We start from the raw sequence: 4,672 nt of genomic DNA, 5'->3' as shown, positions 1-4,672 counted from the left end.
TACTGAAATAGTAGAAGAGAGCCCCTCCTGCCATAATTAACATCAAATTTCATATTTAAAAAGTTAACTTCTGATAGTAAACTAAGACACTGGACTTTAACTGTTCCTCCAGAGACTGGTATGTTTGTTGCTTATTTTGTTTTACTATAAAAACCATGCTTGGTAAAGAGATTCCACAATTAGTACAACAATGAAAGGAAATTTTAAAAATCAGACATATCACAAGGCCACAATTATTTTGCTTTGACTAGCAGAAACCATTTCCTAGAAAGAAAACAGGCGGGGGTGACGAGTCATAAAATTGTCACCTAGCATTCAGTATACAATCTATAAGCCTACAAACAATTAACCTTCATGAATGGACTATTAATTTAAACTTCTTGAGGAAAAGAAAACTTAAAAAAAATATATCCAAAATGTGTTTATTGGATGGTTTCCCACTCATCTGGATTCAGAGTTGTTTTAGCATCACTGTCTCCTGAAGGAACATCCTTCTGTAAGCCTTGCTTTTCCTCCTATCTGCTGGAGCAGGCCAACAAACAAAACTACCACTTTTGCCTAGCTAAAGACCACAGTGACAGTATAGCATTGAGGGCATTTCACATCCATGAAGTAGGAAGTGGGGCTCAGCTCCAGCAGCTTCCTCTTCTCTTCTGAGGAGAACTTTATGAGAAACATATTCTCATGGGAATGTCCTCACCATTGGAAAAAGCAGAAAAAAAAGATTTTAAAATAATAAAAGTAATAAATTATACCCACCCTAATTCAGTAGTTATGTGAGTTTTTCTACTGTCTTAATTTTCTGTTAGGAGAAATTGTAAAATCTGTAATGTGAAAATACTTAAAGCTAACTTTATAATTTATTTCTTCCTAAACTCTTTGTTCCTTCAAAATTTAAAGATTTTATATTTAGTTCTGTAAGTTCAACCTATAAAAAGAAAAAAAAATAAATTGCTATACCTATTTCCTTCACACAAGCAATTTTCAAAATTACTGTTCAATATATTTAATTACTTAAAATTACTCCAAAATTATTCTTCAAAAATAAAATGCATTATTGTAATAGAAAATCATGCTTCAATTTTGGAAAAGGAAATTGCACTCAAAAATATCTACAGTTTATATTTGATTTATTTAAGTACTAAACTGTTAACCCAAATTGTACATCACATATCATAGAAATTGAGGTTCATTGACCTAATTCTGTTCAACTCATTTGGATGATTATCATGAAAGCATGGAGTAATTTGTTGCAGTCTCAAAAAAAAATACATTATTTAATGGATGAGCAAAGAAACTTGACCATCTCAATGTAGCTTTATTTATACTAGGTAATCACATGAAAAATAAAAAAGTAGTTTTATTCTGTTTTTAAATTATCAAATTGTGTAACCATAAAAACTATGATTCACATTTAATCAGTACCTCCTCCCTTAACTATAAGCCTTAAGATGAAGATTGAACAGAGGCAGAGGAATGGGATAAAGATGGTTTTTATTCAAATTACTTGGTAATAGAAGCATAAAAGTCTAGTGGCCCAACCATATTCATGATCTAATCTGGGAAGCTCTATATTTGAATATCTTTTACTACCTCTGCTACACCATTCTTAATCTTCTGTCCATATTTTCTTACCTAAACTCCTATAAAGAGCCTCTAAATTTATAGTCTTACTTTAATCAGTGTCCCACAGAAAGTCAACCAGAATATCCTTTGAATATATAAACTAATTTCAGTCTCTCTGGTACCCAGAACTGCCCACTGATTTCCTATATACATAAATAAGTCCAAACTCTGATACCATGCCACAGCTTCAGTGATCATTTGACAAGACCACTAGCCATACCTCTGACCATACCTTCTATGGTTCTTTTCTGTCTTTAGTCTACATGAGCCACACTGCCTTCTCATTATTTCTTTTCTTTTCCTTAAATAAAGCTGCTTTAGCAAGTCATCCTTTAAATGCCACAAAATCTACTCATTGCCATTGTACATTTTCAATTTTTATAAATTTATGTCATTTCTACAATTCTCAATACCATTTAGTCTCAGAATACTTTCTTTATTCCAAAACTGTAACATTTTGCCCATTTGCAGTCAATTGGTTAATTTCTACTCCTACTCCCAGTTTCAAGAGAGCATAATTTCATTTATGTATCTGTAGTTTTACCTTTTCTGATAATTGAATATAAATAGAATTATAAAACACAAAGCACTCTCTTGTGTCTGTCTTATTCATTTAGAATAACGGATTTGAGGCATATCTATGCTATAGTATTTTTTTTCAGTAGGTCAGTACTTTTATTATTGACTAGAATTCCATTTTATAGCTATGCTACATTTGTTTATATATTTATCACATACTGGACATTGAGTTTTTTCTGAATTTTGGCTATTTTGAATAATATTGTTATGAATATTAATATGAGTTTTAGTGTTTGTATTTTTCTTTGTTAGAAACTGGGAATTAAATTACTGGGCTCAAATGAATTACAGTTGATGGGGTAGGGAAAGAAGACGGGAAGGCAGGGGATGGGAGGGGAGGGAAGGGGAGTGGAAGGGGGATAGTAGAGGTTAGGCAAGGCAGCAGAATACAACATACACTAGTATGGCAGTAGGTAAAAAAATGGATGTGTAACCGATGTGAACCTGCATTATGTATATAGGGTAAAAATGGGAGTTCATAATCCGCTTGAATCAAATGTATGAAATATGATATGTCAAGAACTTTGTAATGTTTTAAACAACTAATAAAAAAATTAAAAAATCCAAATAAAATATTTCAAAAAAAATAAATTACTGGACTCTATGATAAGTGTATACTTAACTTTAGAAATTGCCAAAACATTTTTTTAAGTAGTTATGCCATTTTACAGTCCCACTGATAATGTATGAGGGTCTAGGGTCTCCATATCCTTGCAACATTTGATGTAGTCAGTTGTTTCCATTATAGCTATTCTAATGATTGTGTATGGTATACCATTGGAGATTCATTTTGTTATGATTCATTATGTTAAAACATTTTTGTTTTTTTAGTTGCCATTTATATATCATTTTGGTGAAATGTCTAAATTTTTTCCTATATTTTAGAAATTAGGTTTTTTGTTTCTTTTCTTAACTTATAATTGTTCTTTGTGTATTATGGATACATGTCTTTTACCAGATGCATAATTTGTAATTATGTTCTCTCCACAAGTAGCTTCTATTTTATGCTCTTACGTTTGATTAGTTACATTTTTATTTTGGTGAAGGTTTTAACATTTTTTAAATAAATTAAATATGCTTTAACTTTCTTATTCTATTTTCTGCCAGGGATACTGTATCCAGCTCTTGTTCCTTCATTACCTCAGGTCTCAGCTCACATATCACTTCTTCAGAGAGTCCTTTATCCAATATTGGGGATCAGTAGGGTTTCCTAACAGATATTTGTGTGTGTGTGTGTGTGTGTGTGTGTGTGTGTGTGTAACCTACTTTCTGGCTATCCTCTGTTTAGGTGGACAGTTAGACTATTTGAGGGTAATAAATTATAGGTACAAGTGAGATGTGTCACGTTTGCTGGTTCCAATGTTCCCCAAATTCTCTTTTCCATTGAATGCAATGACCAATGACATTCAAGATGTTGTCTGCTTCTCTAGCTAGGGTCCCTAAATGATTTCAATGAGCAGAATGTTGTGCCAACCCACAATGTACATACACCAGGAATAGGAAAGAAAACTGTGTTAAAGTCATCAAATTTGGGAGGATTATTTGTTGTGGAAGCATATTCTGATTGATATGTCTTCTCAAGAAATATCCCATGGAAATTATCCACTAACTTACCCTCATTTTTCTTTATACCACTTAGTACCTGACATGCCTGGCTCACCAGCACTCTCTATGAGAGTAGGGATGTAGTTTGATTCATGTCTGTGTCTATAGCACCTAAGAGCTTTGGATATAACAGGTACTTGTGAAATATATATTGAATGAAGAATGTGGCTTCACACAAAAAAGAGCCATGCAAAATTGGGCATTTCAAATAACTGTATATTCTTTAAAAGAGCAACTGAGAATGTTGCCAGATTCTATTTCACTCTGGCTGTTTTCAAAGCAGCAAAGTTTGAATTCACTTACTATTGGGTTGCTATTGCTAAATGTTCCTATCTTTGATAAAACTTATAAACAAAACACTAAATCAATTGAAAATTATTTAGTTCCTCTAAGACTACTACTCTATGCATTGTACACACTGCTTATTAAGCAGAGGTCTTGGATCAATACTTTCAAATGTAAATACATGTTAGTTCTACATTATCTTTTAATCACCCTTCACCAAGGAACTATATCTGTAGTTAGATATGGGAAGGCACAGTATTTTACCTTGATGCTCCAGCATTTTTTCTTTCTTTATCTTGGTTTTTCGTGGTCTACTGATCCTCATCTGTGTCCCATGCTAATCTGTAGTAGATTGATAATGTCAACTACTTTTTTTTCCTCTTCATTATAAATGAGTGTCTTGACTAGGTCACTGAACAAACATAGAATTCGCTGTTCTATGGAGGAAAGATTTCAGCCCTATGTCTATTCTTAACCACAGTAACCCGGATCACTTCTTCCTGAGGACTATAAGGTTTTGGCATTCTCTGCTTCCGCTGATATCTTCCCATATTATATATCTTGGCTCACTTTCACA

The 4,672-nt window shown here is 32.8% G+C and overlaps 1 pseudogene; it reads right to left on the bottom strand.

The window, feature by feature from the left end:
* Positions 1-468: 468 nt before the first annotated feature.
* LOC120884516 (small ribosomal subunit protein eS27-like pseudogene) lies at positions 469-609 on the bottom strand (annotated as a pseudogene).
* Positions 610-4,672: the final 4,063 nt, after the last annotated feature.

The sequence above is a fragment of the Ictidomys tridecemlineatus genome, chromosome 3, assembly GCF_052094955.1.
Source record: "Ictidomys tridecemlineatus isolate mIctTri1 chromosome 3, mIctTri1.hap1, whole genome shotgun sequence".
Classification (NCBI taxonomy): Eukaryota; Metazoa; Chordata; class Mammalia; order Rodentia; family Sciuridae; genus Ictidomys; species Ictidomys tridecemlineatus.
This window is presented reverse-complemented; position numbering and strand designations above follow the sequence as displayed.